Genomic DNA, 10,393 nt, shown 5'->3' on the forward strand with positions numbered 1-10,393 from the left:
GGAGCAATTATTAGGAAATGGAAGACATACAAGACCACTGATAATCTCCCTCGATTTTCCTGTGCGTTTTTGCTGCCAACTTTACTTTATTTTTCTTTTTTCCATCGCAACTTTTTTCCCTCATTCAACTTTTTCACTCCGGACGCTTTATCTGGACATGGTTCGTCAACATCTTCAACAGCCGAAGCTAAGTAGTAACATTAACATGATGTCTTCTAATTGCAGTCGCTGTACTCATAATATACAGGAGAACGATCGCCTTACGGCGAGAATAGCTGTGCTACAAGCCCAGCTTCAGACGCAATCGTTAGGCAAGGGTAATTTCAGTGTAGGAAAGGAAGAAACAGCGTCTGTGCCACCAGTAAGTACAGATAGTAACGTTAGTATAAATCCCCCCGCACAGTCCCCGCAGCCGGACAACTTTCTCATGGCTTCTGGAGGGAAATACTGTGGGAAGGCTCAACCGGTGTCGCTCATTCAGCCGACAGAAACTTTCAACCGGTTTTCCCCATTATGTAGCGAGTCGGAGTCTGAGTCTGAGTCTTCTCTTGTCTCTACTCCTCCCGTTACGGGGTCTGAGACGCCGAAGGCTCCCACCATTAGCTCTGACAAATTGAAAACCCTAGTCATTGGCGACTCCATTACCCGCAGTATTAGACTTAAAACGAATCACCCAGCGATCATACACTGTTTACCAGGGGGCAGGGCTACCGACGTTAAGGCTAATCTAAAGATGGTGCTGGCTAAAGCTAAAACTGGCGAGTGTAGAGAGTATAGAGATATTGTTATCCACGTCGGCACCAACGATGTTAGGATGAAACAGTCAGAGGTCACCAAGTGCAACATAGCTTCAGCGTGTAAATCAGCTAGAAAGATGTGTCGGCATCGAGTAATTGTCTCTGGCCCCCTCCCAGTTAGGGGGAGTGACGAGCTCTACAGCAGAGTCTCAGCACTCAATCGCTGGTTGAAAACTGTTTTCTGCCCCTCCCAAAAGATAGAATTTGTAGATAATTAGCCCTCTTTCTGGGACTCACCCACAAACAGGACCAAGCCTGACCTGCTGAGGAGTGACGGACTCCATCCTAGCTGGAGGGGTGCTCTCATCTTATCTACCAACATAGATAGGGCTCTAACTCCTCTAGCCCCACAGTGAAATAGGGTGCAGGCCAGGCAGCAGGCTGTTAGCCAACCTGCCAGCTTAGTGGAGTCTGCCAATAGCATAGTCAGTGTAGTCAGCTCAGCCATACCCATTGAGACTGTGTCTGTGCCTCGACCTAGGTTGGGCAAAACTAAACATGGCGGTGTTCGCCTTAGCAATCTTATTAGGATAAAGACCTCCTCCATTCCTGCCATTATTGAAAGAGATCGTGATACCTCACATCTCAAATAGGGTTACTTAATGTTAGATCCCTCACTTCAAAGGCAGTCATAGTCAATGAACTAATCACTGATCATAATCTTGATGTGATTGGCCTGACTGAAACATGGCTTAAGCCTGATGAATTTGCTGTGTTAAATGAGGCCTCACCTCCTGGTTACACTAGTGACCATATTCCCCGTGCATCCCGCAAAGGCGGAGGTGTTGCTAACATTTACGATAGCAAATTTCAATTTACAAAAAAAAAAATGGCGTTTTCGTCTTTTGAGCTTCTAGTCATGAAATCTATGCAGCCTACTCAATCACTTTTTATAGCTACTGTTTACAGGCCTCCTGGGCCATATACAGCGTTCCTCTCTGAGTTTCCTGAATTCCTATCAGACCTTGTAGTCATAGCAGATCATATTCTAATTTTTGGTGATTTTAATATTCACATGGAGAAGTCCACAGACCCACTCCAAAAGTCTTTCGGAGCCATCATCGACTCAGTGGGTTTTGTCCAACATGTCTCTGGACCTACTCACTGCCACAGTCATACTCTGGACCTAGTTTTGTCCCATGGAATAAATGTTGTAGATCTTAATGTTTTTCCACAAAATCCTGGACTATCGGACCACCATTTTATTACGTTTGCAATCGCAACAAATAATCTGCTCAGACCCCAACCAAGGAGCATCAAAAGTCGTGCTATAAATTCTCAGACAACACAAAAATTCCTTGATGCCCTTCCAGACTCCTTCTGCCTACCCAAGGATGTCAGAGGACAAAAATCAGTTAACCACTTAACTGAGGAACTCAATTTAACCTTGCGCAATACCCTAGATGCAGTTGCACCCCTAAAAACGAAAAACATTTGTCATAAGAAACTAGCTCCCTGGTATACAGAAAATACCCGAGCTTTGAAGCAAGCTTCCAGGAAATTGGAACGGAAATGGCGCCACACCAAACTGGAAGTCTTCCGACTAGCTTGGAAAGACAGTACCGTGCAGTACCGAAGAGCCCTCACTGCTGCTCGATCATCCTACTTTTCCAACTTAATCGAGGAAAATAAGAACAATCCAAAATTTCTTTTTGATACTGTTGCAAAGCTAACTAAAAAGCAGCATTCCCCAAGAGAGGATGGCTTTCACTTCAGCAGTAATAAATTCATGAACTTCTTTGAGGAAAAGATCATGACCATTAGAAAGCAAATTACGGACTCCTCTTTGAATCTGCGTATTCCTCCAGGGCTTAGCTGTCCTGGATCTGCACAGCTCTGCGAGGGCCTGGGATCGGGAGAGACACTTAAGTGTTTTAGTACTATATCTCTTGACACAATGATGAAAATAATCATGGCCTCTAAACCTTCAAGCTGCATACTGGATCCTATTCCTACTAAACTGCTGAAGGAGCTGCTTCCTGTGCTTGGCCCTCCTATGTTGAACATAATAAACAGCTCTCTATCCACCGGATGTGTACCAAACTCACTAAAAGTGGCAGTGATAAAGCCTCTCTTGAAAAAGCCAAACCTTGACCCGGAAAATATAAAAAACTATCGGCCTATATCGAATCTTCCATTCCTCTCAAAAATTTTAGAAAAAGCTGTTGCGCAGCAACTCACTGCCTTTCTGAAGACAAACAATGTATACGAAATGCTTCAGTCTGGTTTTAGACCCCATCATAGCACTGAGACTGCACTTGTGAAGGTGGTAAATGACCTTTTAATGGCGTCAGACCGAGGCTCTGCATCTGTCCTCGTGCTACTAGACCTTAGTGCTGCCTTTGACACCATCGATCACCACATTCTTTTGGAGAGACTGGAAACCCAAATTGGTCTACACGGACAAGTTCTGGCCTGGTTTAGATCTTACCTGTCGGAAAGATATCAGTTTGTCTCTGTGAATGGTCTGTCCTCCGACAAATCAACTGTACATTTCGGTGTTCCTCAAGGTTCCGTTTTAGGACCACTATTGTTTTCACTATATATTTTACCTCTTGGGGATGTTATTCGAAAACATAATGTTAACTTTCACTGCTATGCGGATGACACACAGCTGTACATTTCAATGAAACATGGTGAAGCCCCAAAATTGCCCTCGCTAGAAGCCTGTGTTTCAGACATAAGGAAGTGGATGGCTGAAAACTTTCTACTTTTAAACTCGGACAAAACAGAGATGCTTGTTCTAGGTCCCAAGAAACAAAGAGATCTTCTGTTAAATCTGACAATTCATCTTGATGGTTGTAAAGTCGTCTCAAATAAAACTGTGAAGGACCTCGGCGTTACTCTTGACCCTGATCTCTCTTTTGACGAACATATCAAGACTGTTTCAAGGACAGCTTTTTTCCATCTACGTAACATTGCAAAAATCAGAAATTTTCTGTCCAAAAATGATGCAGAAAAATGAATCCATGCATTTGTTACTTCTAGGTTAGACTACTGCAATGCTCTACTTTCCGGCTACCCGGATAAAGCACTAAATAAACTTCAGTTAGTGCTAAATACGGCTGCTAGAATCCTGACTAGAACCAAGAAATTTGATCATATTACTCCAGTGCTAGCTTCCCTACACTGGCTTCCTGTTAAGGCAAGGGCTGATTTCAAGGTTTTACTGTTAACCTATAAAGCGTTACATGGGCTTGCTCCTACCTATCTTTCCGAGTTGGTCCTGCCGTACATACCAATACGTACGCTACGGTCACAAGACGCAGGCCTCCTAATTGTCCCTAGAATTTCTAAGCAAACAGCGGGAGGCAGGGCTTTCTCCTATAGATCTCCATTTTTATGGAACAGTCTGCCTACCCATGTGAGAGACGCAGACTCGGTCTCAACCTTTAAGTCTTTACTGAAGACTTATCTCTTCAGTAGGTCATATGATTGAGTGTAGTCAGGCCCAGGAGTGTGAAGGTGAACGGAAAGGCTCTGGAGCAACGAACAGCCCTTGCTGTCTCTGCCAGGCCGGTTCCCCTCTCTCCACTGGGGTTCTCTGCCTCTAACCCTGTTACAGGGGCTGAGTCACTGGCTTGCTGGTGCTCTTTCATGCCGTCCCTAGGAGGGGTGCGTCACTTGAGTGGGTTGAGTTACTGACGTGATCTTCCTGTCTGGGTTGGCGCCCCCCCTTGGTTTGTGCTGTGGTGGAGACCTCTGTGGGCTATACTCGGCCTTGTCTCAGGATTGTAAGTTGGTGGTTGAGGATATCCCTCTAGTGGTGCGGGGGCTGTGCTTTGGCAGAGTGGGTGGGGTTATATCCTTCCTGTTTGGCCCTGTCCGGGGGTTTCTTCGGATGGGGCCACAGTGTCTCCGGACCGCTCCTGTCTCAGCCTCCAGTATTTATGCTGCAGTAGTTTATGTGTCGGGGGGCTGGGGTTAGTTGGTTATACCTGGAGTACTTCTCCTGTCTTATCCAGTGTCCTGTGTGAATTTAAGTATGCTCTCTCTAATTCTCTCATTCTCTCTTTCTCTCTGAGAACCTGAGCCCTAGGACCATACGTCAGGACTACCGGGCATGCTGACACCTTGCTGTCCCCAGTCCGCCTGGCCTTGCTGCTATTCCAGTTTCAACTGTTCTGCCTGCGGTTACGAAACCCCTACTTGTCCCAGACCTGCTGTTTTCAACTCTTAATGATCGGCTATGAAAAGCCAACTGAGAGACCTGAGCCCTAGGACCATACGTCGGGACTACCGGCCGTGGTGACTCCTTGCTGTCCCCAGTCCGCCTGGCCTTGCTGCTATTCCAGTTTCAACTGTTCTGCCTGCGGTTTTGGAACCCCTACCTGTCCCAGACCTGCTGTTTTCAACTCTTAATGATCGGCTATGAAAAGCCAACTGAGATTTATTCCTGATTATTATTTGACCATGCTTGTCACTTATGAACATTTTTGAACATCTTGGCATGGTTCTGTTATAACCTCCACCCGGCACAGCCAGAAGAGGACTGGCCACCCCTCATAGCCTGGTTCCTCTCTAGGTTTCTTCCTAGGTTTTGGCCTTTCTAGGGAGTTTTTCCTAGCCACCGTGCTTCTACACCTGCATTACTAGCTGTTTGGGGTTTTAGGCTGGGTTTCTGTACAGCACTTCGAGATATTAGCTGATGTACGAAGGGCTATATAAAATAAAATTGATTGATTGATTGATCTGGGGCTCCACGCAAGATCTCACCCCGTGGGGTCAAAATTATCCCAAAGCATGACAATGATCCCAAACACACCTCCCGGGCAACGAAGGAGTGGCTTCGTAAGAAGCATTTCAAGGTCCTGGAGTGGCCTAGCCAGTCTCCAGATCTCAACCCCATAGAAAATCTTTGGAGGGAGTTGAAAGTCCGTGTTGCCCAGCGACAGCCCCAAAACATCACTGCTCTAGAGGAGATCTGCATGGAGGAATGGGCCAAAATACCAGCAACAGTGTGTGAAAACCTTGTGAAGACTTACAGAAAACGTTTGACCTGTGTCATTGCCAACAAAGGGTATATAACAAAGTATTGAGAAACTTTTGTTATTGACCAAATACTTATTTTCCACCATAATTTGCAAATAAATTCATAAAAAATCCTACAATGTGATTTTCTGGATTTTTTTTTCTCATTTTGTCTGTCATAGTTGACATGTACCTATGATGAAAATTACAGGCCTCTCTCATCTTTTTAAGTGGGAGAACTTGCACAATTGGTGGCTGACTAAATACTTTTTTCCCCACTGTACCCTCCCTTTGCAACCCTACATTTGACACGAGCTACTGCTGTGGTGGAAGTCATAGGGTATTTTTTGATCTAACAACAGAGAGACTTCTCAGAAAACCTGGCATCACTAGAAAACACTCTTGCTTGTCAGTCTGCTCAGTTCTGGAGGAATGAGCTCCATGAGGCCTTGCTGCCAAAATGAACCAACCAACTAGTCCAAAAAAATGTACAATCAAAATGCACAGGATACATATTGACTGAGCCAAGACTCATTTTGGAAATCACTGAGTCCTTTGAAATGAGCGTGGAGATAATAGGCCGCAGACAGAGGCTGAGCAGCAGTCTGATTGAATGGCACCAAAATGATTTCTCTCACACAAAGAGAAAAGTGATGCCTTCATAGAAACAGAGTGAACTGCTTGTAGCAGCCTGAGTAGTCCTGCTGCCTTAAAAGAAAGCTGGTTGGTGACAGAGGGGCACAGAGAGGCACAGAGCATCCCTGCCAAGCGAAACCCCTTCTCCTTTGGCCCTTTCATATAGCCACTAAGAGGTGGACCCTGAGAACTCAGGATGGGGGTGGTAATGGAATACTCTGGGGTGAAGTTCTCAGCATCATCGGATGATTAGAAGGCTCTATCAAACAGTGTATTATAGAGCGCTGTGTGATATAGGTAGGACGCAGCAGGGGTTAGCATCTGGCGCTGAGGCTGTGGGGGGCCACTTTAGCAGGGTTAGCTGGATAGTGGAGGAGAGTGAAACTCTGATTCTGAAGACAGAGAGGGCTTTGAGAGAGCATGAGGAAGAGTAGGACATGTGGTGTACCTTCACCTCATATACATGGAAAGCTGTGAACATGAACAATCCTGGAAGACTTTGTAGAACGACTGCATATCACCAGTTGGAGGCCACTAGCTGGGTTAAAACAATAGAGATGATTTAGACTGTTCAGACAGAAGTAGGGCAGGTGATGATGGGCAATCTAGCAGCAGAGTGCAAAGGGCCACCTCTGGAGGGCTGATTCATTAAACACTGTTGATGCTATCTGAGACCTCTCTCTGGTTCTATGACCAATCGGTCAGTCCTCAACGATACCAGGCCCCGACATGCTTCATAAAAGCCCAGCTAACAGCAGATCATGGATACAGCTGAAATGATCGTTTGAAGAGTGCCTCTGTGGTAGTGAGGGAAGCAGCAAGGCATGGCGAAGCAGTGGAGGCACAAGGCCCTGGTCTGGCAGTGGTCTCTATTTAATGCGCATTGATAACTTCACCTGCTGGGCCAAAAGCCTCCAGAAGCCATCTGCTCCTTTCCTGTTTTCTCTCATAGCAACCAGCCGGGCCACAAGGAACGACCAAACAAAGACCTCAAGACCACCGGAATCATTCTGGGTTTACATAGAGATTACAGGCCCATTTCTAAAAGCAGGGACGTCCTTTTTTCCATTTCTATTCTATTATTTACCTGATTAGCAGTGTTCCGTCTGGTTGCTGAGTGTGTGCCTTCTGTGTAATGTGGTTAATTTAGGCCAGTCAATAACAGTGAGAGGACAATGGGAAGGTGTCAGGAAGGGAGTGGGTGGCAGGGCTCAGGTGGACTCCGGTCCCTGTCCCCATCACACACAGCTCAATGGAGAAGAGCAGAAGGAAGACTTCACACCAACCAGATCAGACATGCATGACTAATTCACCATCCTTTCTTTGCTCCTCCAGTGAACAATGCCAATAACCCCCCCACCTCCAAAACAAAACCAAATGTGAGGTTATGTGGTAAACACAGCTAGTGATCCACTGCAATAACTGTACACTAGTCAAAATAAGAACGCAAAGATAAAGATAATTCAATAGCCTGTATAAGTGAATGCCCAATCAATTACCACTGACTTAAGTAGTTTGAATTCTTCAGCACTCTGGAGAACAATATTTCACACCATCATTTCTTTTCAGCTCTCAGTGTGCAGCATTATCTGTGGAGCCCCTGGAAACTGCTCAGGGTGATAAAGAGCCAGAAGGAAGGCCCATCTGTCAGCAATTGAGCCGATGCAGAGGAGAGGCACAAACTGATTGTGTGTCAATTTTCTTTCAGGTACAACAGAGGTGTATTCATTCTGCCGATTCTGTTGCAAAACATTTCTTAAACCGAAGCAAATGGAACGAAACAGGGAGGGACCTACCTGAATTTGTCCAATAGAAATTTGTTTGGTCTGTTTGCTTCCGTTTGGTTCTTAAACAGTTTCCGTGATGAATACACCCCTGATGTTGGGCGAGATCGAACATTGCCACGGTTGCACAGCAACATCACAGACATCCCGCAATGTAGCCCTTATCTTCCCGTAGAGCATGCTCAGTGCACATACACACACTCACAGCGGGGCAACCTCCTCCAGACACCCACAGAGCAGAGAGAAACACGTTCCAACAACGCTGAGACACAAACAGCACCAGGAGAACAGAGCTACAGACATCACACTGAGAGGAGAGAAAGACTGGGGAGAGACAAATAGAGAGAGGGAGAGTGAGAGAAGGGGAGTAGGCAAATATAACTTAGAGAGAGAGAATATCCAGGGCAGGGTTATTTGGAACAGTGACAGTGGAATCTTTCTCTCATTTGGTGGCACATAAGGAGACCAGCTGGGTCCACTGTTCCACAAAGACACTCCTTGGCTAACCAAAACACAACAACAATCAATCAGACTGAACCAACCTTGAACCAGCATCTCACACTAAAATACTAATTATAAGACATGGAGATGGTGGACACTAGTAGATCACCAATGGGGTCCATAGTGGATTTGCTATAATGGCACAGCTCACTACTTATAGACTACCCATTACATAAACACAGAGGAGGGAGGGTGATAATGATAAGTTATCTATGTAAGTGGAATGGGGGGGAATTACTTTTAGGTGAAAGAAGGCTTAGTTAGTGAACCATAAAGTCATGATTAATATTGTCCTTTGGTTTCCTATTCTTTTGATTAATTTTCCCTGATTAGTGATTGTAGACTGGGATGTGGCCCCCAGATCGCCCTGCTGGGATGTGGGCCCCAGATCGCCCTGCTGGGAGTTTCACAGTCAGGTCCCCCCACTGTTCTCCTTGTGATCACATTCACATTTCTGCTGATTGACTTGTTTTTAATTAACAGGCTTGTTAATGATGAGTCCACAAACACTGTACACCTGATGTGTCTGCTTTATATTCACTTTTAATTGCATGATCTGACATGGAGACTCCCCAACTAAATTATCTCTTTCTCGCCCTCTAATTATGTCCTTGAAATACCAATATTATTGAGTATAGTCTCAGATGTACATGCAAGAGGACATGATCGCAATATATGATTGTGTCATAATATATTCACATCATTAATACTCTTTGGGAATTTTGCCAGATACAGAACCAAAACAGAATATTTCCCACCATGCCAAATAATAGAAAAATACTTTTGTTCAAATATGATTAGAATTAAAGTTACCACTAAGTAATTACTAATATTGAAGGAACTATTGTGTATAATAAAAAGGCATACAATTTCACATTTCTTTCAATGTATAATAACTGGCCGCAACGGTTTATGTCTTGCCTTCTCAGTGGATTCCATTCATACAACTTTTTGGAAGCAACAAAAGTGCATGTTATTCATGCACTACTTAGTAGGCTATAAAATGTAGTCTAAATGCAACAATAAGCTAAATGAATGACACAGGTGGCACATTTGGTTGGCTATTCGTTAATGCGACAGAGAGCCTTGTTTTAACGCATGAATAAAATGACAAAAAAATGATCTCACCCGTGTTTCTTAATCCGTTGAGGGTGACTATTATTGCAAAGGGAATTCAGTCATATATGGGAAGACAGATGTAGGCCGAGAAAGCGCACAGGACTGAAATTCCGTCTGTGTGGGGTCCGTTCACGGTCGGTGTGCTGATCGTCGGGATTCTATCTGGTTTATGAGGAGAGTCACTGGATGGAAGCGCGTAACCGTATGCGCGATCGTGCGGGGACTGATGTCAGCGTTTGTCCCATTAGGTGAGTCGCAAGAGAATAGGCTACCTGGGCGTGGGATGGGATACGTCAAATTTGTCGCAAATAATTATCAAGTTCGTGAATTATTTCTGAACGTTTCCCACATGCATTGGGAACTGAACATTGAAACAACATAATTTGTTTGACAAGCAATAAATTGTGTTTAAATAAATTATTTTGCAAGGAAAACTAAACAAGAAGCCTATACAGAATAGTTGAGTTGTACAATATTGTTACACAAGAACTGGCATCCGTGCATGTGCCAGTAGTAATGAAGGGGCAGAGGTACAGCATGTTATGGAGGAGGACTTCCTGCTTGGCACAGTGCATTATCAGCATA

The 10,393-nt window shown here is 44.8% G+C and overlaps 1 protein-coding gene across 1 annotated transcript in view; it reads right to left on the reverse strand.

The window, feature by feature from the left end:
* LOC311133638 (draxin-B) overlaps window positions 1-9,952 on the reverse strand; it is a 46,611-nt gene extending 36,659 nt beyond the window's left edge. Inside the window, exon 1 of the mRNA XM_084167164.1 lies at window positions 9,818-9,952. The gene's annotated coding sequence lies outside the window, so the exon portion shown is untranslated. The remainder of the gene's footprint in view (window positions 1-9,817) is intronic.
* Between the last annotated feature and the right edge of the window lie 441 nt (window positions 9,953-10,393).

This window comes from Coregonus lavaretus, assembly GCF_964263955.1.
Source record: "Coregonus lavaretus genome assembly, chromosome: 8".
NCBI lineage: Eukaryota > Metazoa > Chordata > Actinopteri > Salmoniformes > Salmonidae > Coregonus > Coregonus lavaretus.